An 11,018-nucleotide genomic window follows, 5' to 3' on the forward strand; every position below is an offset into this window, starting at 1 on the left:
AGTGGTTTTCGCTCAGTAAGTGAAGTTGTTGGAGGTGTGGGTGTAGTTGGGTCTTATGGGGACTGTTGCTGTCTCCCACTCAGTTAGACAAAAATTACAATTGAATAACCATCAAAAAACTAAGAACACATGGCAAAAAACCCACATGTAAACACACAGGAACAGTAATCAAAAAAATAAAAAAGTGAAAAAGAAGAAAAAACAAGAAAACCTGCAATATCTGGGGATAGGGCACTAAGAGATAAAAGGTAAAGAAGGAGAATAATTAAGGGAAAAATGCAAAAATAAAAACAAGCAATGATGTTAACCATGGGAAAAAAAAGGGGGCGGGGGAAACTTAAATTTAAAAAAAAAAAATTTCAACCAGGAACAGGGAAAAGAAGAAATGCTGTAAACTAGGACCTGGGAGGGGAAGAATAAGAGTAATAGTAAAAAGGTACTAAAAAATAGTAAATACTTAAAAGTATTAATACTAATAGTTGTTTTAAAACAGACAAATACAAGCAAACTAATCACCAGAAAAAAGAAAGTGAAAAAGATAAAAATAAAAATAAAAAAAGAGAAAAAAAAATCAGTGGAGGACAGGGCATCCAGCCTCCATCTGAGCACACAGACTATGATGGACTTCCTGTGGGCTCAGAAGATAGGTGGGAGTGGGGGATGGCCGCACCTCCATTCACCAAGCAGGTGTGGGGTGTATGAGTAACAAGAGGAATGTTGTACCTTTTCAGTCTTGCAGGTCCAGAGTGTCCTTGGGGTTGCTGGAAAGCAGAACGTGTTCTTAAGACCCAGGAATCTGCAAGAGTGCTGTCTCTTTAAATATCCAAAATAGTCAAAGCCACTTTTAAACATTCAAAATGGTGGCACTTTCCAGACCAGCAAAAATCCACAGCTCAGCCCACCTTTCTCTTCACCTTCTTCATTATTCCCCAGCCACCAGAGAAGTCCTCCGTGCAGTCCCTGGCTAGCAGGGCTGATTTTTAGGTTAATTCTTAGGTCCTACCACCACTCAGGAATCTCCAAGCTATCTGTGCCATGCCGTCAGGATTGCTGCCAGACCGTAGTTCCGTCTGTGTCCTTTTTTGGTATTTTCATGCTTATTCTTCTGCTAATTGAGGTTTAGTCCACTTCTATATCCTTCTCTTCAAGGCTCAGTGGTCCAGGATTATCTTCTGTGTCTGTGTTAATTGGTTTCTCTTTTCTTCATTGAAGTGGCTCTGTGCAGTCTTTCTGCCTAGTCTGCCATCTTACTGGAAGTCCCCCTGTGCCTTTTTTGCAGTAGCCTGTTTTGCAGTATTATGATTAAATGGCACACACATGCACATATTTCTGTTGGACATAAACCTAAAGGTGTAATTGCTTGATCATAGGGTGTGTGTATGTCCAAATTTGGTAAATACTGTCAGACAGTTTTCAAAGAGTCTGTACCAATATAAACACTCATTCAGCAGGACATGAAGGCCCCATTACTCCAAGTCTTTGTCAGCACTTGATATCGTCAGTCTTTTACATTTTAGCCATTATGTAAGTTATCCCAATTTGGATATCCCAATTTGGTTAATTTTAATTTATTCTGGTGACTAATAAAATTGAGTACCTTTTCATAGACCCAGGGGATGGCCTCGTCCTAAGGCAGTCACCTGCCAAGTGAAAGGTTGGCAGTTCAAACCCACCAGCCGCTCCCTACAAGATAGACCAGGCCATCTCTTTGGGAACTCTGATAGCATAGTGCCTAAGGCACTTGACTGCTAACTAGAAGGCTGGTGGTTCAAATCCACCAGCCACTCCTTGGAAGGAAGATTAGGCAATCTACTTCCGTAGTGATACTGCCTCAGAAACCCAAGGAGGGGTTGCTATGAGTTGGGTCCAACTCGAGGACACATAACAACAACAAGAAATTTTCCTATCTTGGCCATTGGATAAACTCTTTTATATAATGCTTATTTAAGATCTTATTTTTTATTATATTGTCTGCATTTTTCTTACTTACCTATAGAATTTCTTGGATTTGAGAGTTCTTTGTTAGATAGATTAATTGCAAATATATTTTCCTGTTCTGTGGCTTGACTCCCTCCTTATTGAAGTATTGTTAAGGAAGTAGTATAATTATTATTTTATATTAGACAAATCAGAAAGTTCTTTATCTGTAGGAATTGCTTCTTGTCTTAAAGTGTGTGATATTAGTATAGCTGTATCAATTTTCTTTTGATTTTTGTTTGCGTACTATAACTTTTTCCATCCTTTTACTTTCAAACTTTCTTCACATATATTTAAGGGGTGCCTTTTCTAAGCATCAGATTTTTTGTTTCCCATTCCAATCTGACAATCTTTGTCAAATATCCACTTACATTTAGTGCAATTACTGATATATTTGGGTTAAAATCTATCATTTCACTATTTGTTGTCTAATTGTCCCTGTTTATGTTCCTTTTCCTTACCTTTCTTACACTTTTTTAGGTTAATCTTTTTTTTTTTTTCATTCTTCTCCCTCACTTTTGGGTTTGTTAGTTATATATTGTTTTACTCTTTTTTGAGTAAAACAATATATGTTGTTGTTATGTGCCGTCGAGTCAGCCCCGACTCATAGTGACCCCTCCTTAGGTTTCCGAGGCAGTATCACTACAGAAGTAGATTGCCCCATCTTCCTTCCGAGGAGTAGCTGGTGGGTTTGACAATATATAGTTACTCTTTTTTGAGTAATTATGGAAAATCATAATTTGTTTCCTGATTTATTAAATAATTTATTAAATTAAATATTTTGCTACTTTCCCAACAATGAAGCAATCTTAAGATGCTTTAACTCCATTTACCTACACTCTTCCTTTTGTGTTTTTATGTGTGTTTTAACTTTACACACACTTAAAACTCTACAAACAATGTTGGATTACTCATTAAGCAAGGTAAACAAAGGCTTACTTGTGCTTAGTTACTAATCTGTAGTGAACAGTTTCACATTTTTTTCACAAAAATTTTGCTTCTTATATGGCTGGCATTTGTCTCTCTCCCAATTCTACAACATTTTCCTATAGAGTCAAAGCTTCCTTAAATTTATAATACCTTCAGAACCAAGTACCCAGTAAGCAAGGCAAGCATGGGCTTACTTTTGCTTACTTAGTAATCTGTACTGAACAGTTTCACACTTTTTCACCACATTATATGTAGTGAAATCCATTTGAAATTTTTTACTACAGATTGGTGAGTATAAGTAACTTTGTGCTTGCCTCAATTATTGGATAATCCATCTCTGCCTATAAGACATGGTCATTGTACATAGTATTCATTCAGATTTACCCACATCCCCATTGTTCCTCCTTCCTTCCTGCATCTCTATGATCCTATTGGGATCCCATCTGTCTGCCTGAATATTTTACTTTTCTTTCTGGGAGGCTCTTGATCATCTTACTCCAACTAGGGATTCTTATGATTCAAAGAAAGCTGAGCTTTTACTTTTGGAGTTCCAGCTCAGAACCTAGGTTGTTTGCCAGGGCCCCTTCTCTTTGTTGAAGCCCAAACTCTAAATTTTGCCCCTCCAGGACTATGACTTTAGAAAAATTTCTGCTCATCAGCTCACTGCCTTTGCTTTTGCAATTGGCATCTACCCCATGGGAGGGGGCAAAAACAAACAAACAAATAAACAAAAAATAACAAAATTCACCGCCATCAAGTGAGGCAGTAAATCTTTGTGGAAGTAGATTGCCCAGTCTTTCTTCCATGGAGTGGCTGGTGGGTTTGAACCACCAGCCTTCTGGTTAGCAGTCAAATTTCTTATGCACTATGCCACCAGAAAGGTGACCCCCAAATCCAGGGGTCCTTTCTGTGGGCTTCCCTCTTCTTCTGGATATGTAAATTCTCATTGTTCTAGTAGCCCATTGCTTCCTTCAAACAGATTTTATGTATACATGATTTTCCCAAGATCACATAGCTGGTTTGGGACAGAACCATGGCTAGAACTCGGTGCCCCTGATGCTTAATCCCAAGCCCTTTCCTGGGCCTATGCTTTTTGTATTACTTCTGAGGCTGGCTTTGTAGATCTGGAGGGAGGAAGAAGCAGAACTCAACAAGGAGGGAAACTAGAATTGGAGGCAGAAGAGGAGAAGCTTGAGGAAAGAAGATAACTCCTGGTAGTCCCAAGCTCCATGTCATGAACTCTTCATGAAGTTGTCATCTCAAGATCAGAGCTCCTGCTCTCCAGGTATCTGGCTGACCAGCAGGTACCAGATTCCTCTGAAGATGGCTTGCTCTTTACAGCGTTGGCCAAACAAAAAGCCAATTGTAGGTGTCATTCTCCCAAGTAATTTTAACCTACTCAGAATTTATGCAAACTTTAATCTGGGTTGCCCTCATATCTTCTCTTCTAATGTCATCACTTAAGAGACAGTTCAAGCTCTTCCTTTTTGGAAACATCCCTGGTGATTCCAACTGACAGTTCTCATATTCTCCCCTGAATGCCACAGTGCTTATGTTCTATCCCATCATTAGACACTGACATGCTAAACTTATTCATCAGTGAACTTTGTGACTTATCCCACAAAGAAACCATAAACACACTGTGGGAAGATATGGTCCATAGATACAGTTTTATATTCACCAGTGAAGGGCTCTGTCCTGGAAGACGTGCAGCCAGAATGCTCCTTGGAAATGAGAATGGTCAGACTTTGCCTCACCTACTTTGGTCATGTTGTAAGATGGGACAATTCCCTGGAGAAGGATATCATGCTTGGTAATATAGGGGGCCAGCAAAAAAAGGTAAAGACCGTCAATGCCATAGATTGACACAGTGTCTGTGATGATGCACTCAAGCACGGCAAGGATTGTGAGGATAGTACAGGACCAAGCAGTGTTTCTTTCTGTTTATATAGGTTTGCTGTGAGTCAAAGCCCACTCATTGGCACCTAACAACAACAATAACAATGAAGGGATCTACCTGTAGGAAGGGAGCTCTGGTACCATAGTGCCTAATGGCACTTGACTGCTAACCAGAAGGCTGGCAGTTCAAACCCACCAGCCACTCCTCAGAAGGAAGGTTGGGCAATCCTACTTCCATAGTGATACTGCCTTGGAAACCCAAGGAGGGGTCGCTATGAGTCGGGGCTGACTCGATGGCACATAACAACAACAACAACCTGTAGGAAGGTGGCAGGATGGGACAGTGGTTTGAAACAGGGACTTTGTAGTGAAAGAGACGTGGAGTTGAATACTGCCTGTTTTATTTATTTATTTTTGCATGCCAGGGTGTCCAGGAGAGAGTGAGCAAGTGGAAGAGGGATCCAAGTAAGGTGAGGGACCCAGGCCCCAACCCCCAAGAGGCAGGAAAAGCAGAGGGGAAAGGGAAGGAAAGCCTGGGTGTCCAGGACAGAGGGAGCAAGCGGCAGAGGGATCCAGGTTAGGAAGGGTGGAGATGTTTCAAACAGCTAAGGGAGACAAACTTGTCTGTTGGTTTGTCATACTGTGGTGGTGTGTTGCTGTGAGATTGAGGCTGTACCACCAGTGTTTCAAATGCTAGCAGGGTTACACATGGTGCACAGGTTTCAGTGTGGCTTGCAGACTGAGTCAGACTAGGAAGAAGGAAGAGGCCATCCACTTCTCAAGGAATTGGCCAGGGAAAACCTTATGAATAGCAGAGAAACACTGTTACAATATTAGGCAACTGTATGAATAGCCTGGAAACACTGTCTGATACCGTATAGGAGGATGAGCCACTTAAGTCAGAAGGCTTTCAAAATATGACTGGGAAAGAGCAGCATCATCAGAGTAGAACCAACCTTACTGACATGGATAAAGTAAACTTTTTGGTACCTCCATCTGTTGACATGACATGACTCAAATTGGGAAGAAACAGTTGCAAACATCCACTAATAATCAGAACATGGAATGTATGAAGTATGAATCTAAAAAAAATGGAAGTTGTCAAAAATGAAATGGAACACATAAAGATTACCTTACTGACATGGATAAAGTAAACCTTTCAAGACCTCCATTTGCTGACATGACATGACTCAAATTGAGAAGAAACAGTTGCAAGCATCCACTAATAATCAGAACATGTAATGTATGAAATATGAATCTAAGAAAACTGGAAGTTGTCAAAAATGAAATGGAACACATAAAGATTGATATCCTAGGCATTAATGAGCTGAAATAGACTGGCTTGGGCCATTTTGAATCAGACAACCATATGATCTACTATGCTGGGAATGACAATTTGAAGAGGAATGATGTGGCATTCATCATCACAAAGGATATTTCAAGGTCTGTCCTGAAGTACAATACTGTCAGTGATAGGATAATATCCAAACATCTACAAGAAGACCAGTTAATACAACTATTATTCAAATTTATGCACCAACAACCAAAGCAAAAGATGAGGAAATAGAAGATTTTTATCAACTTCTGCAGTCTGAAATTGACTGAATGTGCAATCAAGAGGTGTTAATTATCACTGGTGACTAGAATGCAAAAGTTGGAAACAAAGAAGAGTCACTGGTAGTTGAAAAATTTTGCCTTGGTGACAGAAATAATGCTGGAGATCACATCATAGAATTTTGCAAGACCAACAACTTATTTATTGGAAATACCTTTTTTCAACAACACAAATGGTGGCTATATATGTGGACTTCGCCAGATGGAATATTCAGGAATCAGATTGACTACATCTGTGGCAAGAGACAACAGAAAAGCTCAATATCTTCAGCCAAAATCAGGCCAGGAGCTGGTTGGGGAACAGACCATCAACTGCTCATATGCAAGTTCAGTTTGAAGTTGAACACAATTAAAACAAGTCCATGAGAGCCAAAATATGATCTTGAATTTATCCCTCCTGAATGTAGAGACTATCTAAATAATAGATTTGATGCATTGAATACCAATGACCATAAACCAGAAGAATTATGGGATGACATCAAGAACATCATCCATGAAGAAAGCAAGAGGTCATTAAAAAGGCAAGAAAGAAAGAAAAGACCAAAATGGATGACAGAAGAGACTCTGAAACTTGCCCTTGAGTGGAGGGTAGCCAAAGGAAATGGAAGAAATGACAAGATAAAAGAGCTGAATCAAAGATTTCAAAGAGCAGCTAAAGGAGACAAAACCAATTAGTATAATGAAATGTGCAAAGACTTGGAGTTAGAAAATCAAAAGGGAAGAACACACTCAGCATTTCTCAAGGTGAAAGAACTGAGGAAAAAATTTAAGACTCGAGTTGCAATATTGAAAGATTCTATGGGCAAAATATTGAATGATTCAGGAAGCATCAAAAGAAGATGGAAGGAATAAACAGTCACTGTACCAAAAAGAACTGGTCAACGTTCATCCATTTCAGGACACGGCCTATGATCCAGAACCAATGATATTTAAGGAAGAAGCTGAAGCTGCACTGAAGGAATTGGTGAAGAACAAGGCTCTGGGAATGGATGGAATACCCACTAAGATGTTTCAACAAATGGATGCCTTGCTGGAGGCACTCACTTGGTTATACCAAGAGATTTGGAAAACAGCTACCTGGACAACTGACTGGAAGATATCCATATTTGTGCCCATTCCAAAGAAAGGTGATTGTACAGAATGTGGAAATTATTGAACAATATCATTAATATTGCAAACAAGTGAAATCTTACTGAAGATAATTCAAAAATGGTTGCAGCAGGATATTGACAGAGAATTTCCAGAAATGCAAGCTAGTTCAGAAGAGGATGTGGAATGAATCGGGATATCATTGCTGATGTCAGATGGATCTTGGCTCAAAGCAAAGAATACCAGAAAGATGTTTACTTGTGTTTTATTGACTATACAAAAGCATTTGACTGTGTGGATCATAACAAATTGTGGATAACATTGAGAAGAAGAGTAATTCCAGAACACTTAATTGTACTAATGAGGAACCTGTACATAGACCAGGAGGCTGTCATTTGAACAGAACAAAGGGACACTGCATGGTTTAAGATCAAGAAGGGAGTGTGTCAGGGTTATATCCTTTCACCATACTTATTCAATCTGTGTGCTGAGCAAATAATCTGAGAAACTGGACTATATGAAGAAGAAAGTGGCATCAGGATTGGAGGAAGAATCATTAACAACCTCTGATACGCTGACAACATAACTTTGCTTGCTGAAAGTGAGAATGACTTGAAATGCTTACTGATGAGGATTGAAGAATACAGTCTGCAGTATGGATTACATCTCAATATAAAGAAAACAGAAATCCTCACAGCTGGACCTATAAGCAGCATCATGATAAATGGAGAAAAGTTTGAAGTTGTCAAAGACTTCACATTGCTTGGCTCTACAGTTGATGTCAATGGAAGCAGCAGTCAGGACATCAGGCAACGTATAGCACTGGGCAAGTTGGCTGCAAGAGACCTCTTTCGAGTGCTGAGGAGCAAAGATGTCTCCTTGATGACTAGGGTGTGCCTGACACATGTCATGATATCTTCAATTGCCTCATATGAATATGAGAGCTGGACAATGAATAAGGAAGACCAAAGAAGAATTTATGCTTTTGAGTTGTGGTGCTGGTGAAGAATGCTGAAAGTATCATGGAAAAAAATGAACTAACAAATCTGTCCTGGAGGAAGTGCAGCCAGAAACCTCCTTGGAAGCAAAAATGGCCAGACTTGTCTCACAACCTTTGGTCATGTTATTACAAGGGACAATTCTTTGGAGAAGGATGTCATGCTTGGTAAGGTAGAGGGTTTACGAAAGAGGAAAAGATCCTCAATGAGTGGATTGACACACTGGCTGTGGCAATGAGGTCAAGTATTGCAGGAATCACGGAGCTGGTGTGGCCAGTGCAGTGTTTTATTCTGCTGTGCATAGGGTCGCTATGAGTGGAAGATGACTCAATGGCACCTAACAAAAACAACAACATCTTAACTTTGGGAGCTCTGGTGGCATAAAGCCTAAGGCATTTGACTGCTAACCCGAAGGTTGGAGATTCAAACCCACCAGCCACTTCTTGGAAGGAAGGTTGGGCAATCTACTTTTGTAGTGATATCGCCTTGGAAACCCAAGGAGGGGTCACTATGAGTTGGATCTGACTCAATGGCAATGAGTTTTTACATTGAATATTGAAGGTACCATGGACTGCTACAAGAACAAACCTGTCTTAGAGGAAGTACAGCCCTAATGCTCCTTAGAAGCAAGAATGGCCAGACTCTTTGTCTCTCATATTTTGGTCATGTTGTTACAGGGGACCAGTCCCTGGAAAAGGATATCATGCTTGGTAATGCAGAGAGTCAGTGAAAAAGGGGAAGACCCTCAATGAAATGGATAGACACAGTGTCTATGATGAAGGGGCAATGATTGTGAGGATGGCACAGGACCAGGTAGTGTTTCATTCCATTGTATGTAGGATCCCTATGAGTTGAGATACAACTTGACATCACCTAATGAAATAACAAGAACATCTTAACTTTATTAAATTAAAAAATATGTATATTTATTTTGTTGAGAATATATACAGCAAAACATGTATTAATTCAACCATTTCTACATGTACATTGATTACAATCAATGACATTGATTACATTCTTCAATGTATGCAATCATTCTAACCTTCTTTTTCTGAGTTGTTCCCCTCCCATTACATTAACTCACTGCCTCCTAAACTTCCTATCTGGTCTTTTGACTTGCTGTTGTCATTGATCCCATATAGATAGTTCTTAAAAGAGCATAATGCTTAAGGGAGACCTTTTTCACAAGTTAAGCTAAACTATTGTTTGGTTTTAAGATGATTTCAGGGGATAGTTTTGGTTTAAGTTTTGAAGTTTATCTCAGGACAATAGTTTTAGAGGTTCATCCAGCCTCTATGGCTCCAGAGAATATGGAATCCATTAGAATGTGAAATTCTGTTCCGCATTTTACCCCTTTTGATCAAGTTTCTGTAGAAACTTTGATCAAAATATTCAGTAATGGTAGTTGGTCACCATCTAGTTCTTCTTGTCTCATGGCAAAGGAGGCAGTTGTTTATTAAGGCAATCAGCCACACATTCCATATCCTCTTTCTATTCCTGACTCTGGAGCTCTGGTAGTACAGTGCCTAAGGCACTTGACTGCCAACCAGAAGGCTGGTGGTTCAAACCCACCAGCCACTCCTTGGAAGGAAGGTTGGGCAATCTACTTCCACAGTGATACTGCCTTAGAAACTCAAAGAGGGGTCGCTATGAGTCAAGTCTGACTCAATGGCACATAACAACAAAAACAACAACATTCCTGACTCTCCTTCATCCTCTCTTGCTCCAGGAGAACAGAGACCAATTGTTGTGCCTTGGATGGATGCTTGCAAGTTTTTAAACCCCAGACACTACACAATGAAGTAGGAGGTAGAATAAAAGCAATTAACTCAATATTAGGCCAATTAATTGCAATTTCCCATGAAACTATGACCATAAACTAAGGAACTAAATCCCATGACTTTTTGGTTGTAAATGAGCATCCTTAGCAGTAACTTTTTTTGTTGTTGTAAATGTATCTATCACAAAACTTTTACCAGTTCAACTTTTTATAAATATACAACTTATTGACAGCAATAATAATAATAATGAGATTTTCCCATAACCATTAACCTTCCCTTTCCCCTTTCCTCTCACCCATGGTAACTGCTAATAAACTTTAATCTTTGTACATTTGCCATTTCTCTTCTTTTTATATAAGTGAAGTAATACATTTATCCTTTTGTCATTGACTTATTTCAATTAGCATAATGTTTTCTAGCTCCATCCATATTGTAGTATGTATCAAAATTTCATTTATTCTACTGGCTGAATAGTATTCCATTGAATGTATGTACACATATTGTTTATCCATTCATCTGCTGATGGACATTTTATTTGTTTCCATCTTTTGGCTATTGTGAATAATGCTGCAGTGAACATTGGTGTGCAAGTCTCTGTTTGAGTCTTTGCTTACAATTTTGCAATCCTACCAGCAATGCATGTTGTTGTTGTTGTTATGTGCCGTCGAGTCAGCCCTGACTCATAGCGACCCCTCCTTGGGTTTCCGAGGCAGTATCACTACGGAAGTAG

The sequence above is a fragment of the Orycteropus afer genome, unplaced genomic scaffold (assembly GCF_000298275.1).
Source record: "Orycteropus afer afer isolate SDZICR_OR568_19922 unplaced genomic scaffold, OryAfe1.0 scaffold00232, whole genome shotgun sequence".
NCBI classification, from domain to species: Eukaryota; Metazoa; Chordata; class Mammalia; order Tubulidentata; family Orycteropodidae; genus Orycteropus; species Orycteropus afer.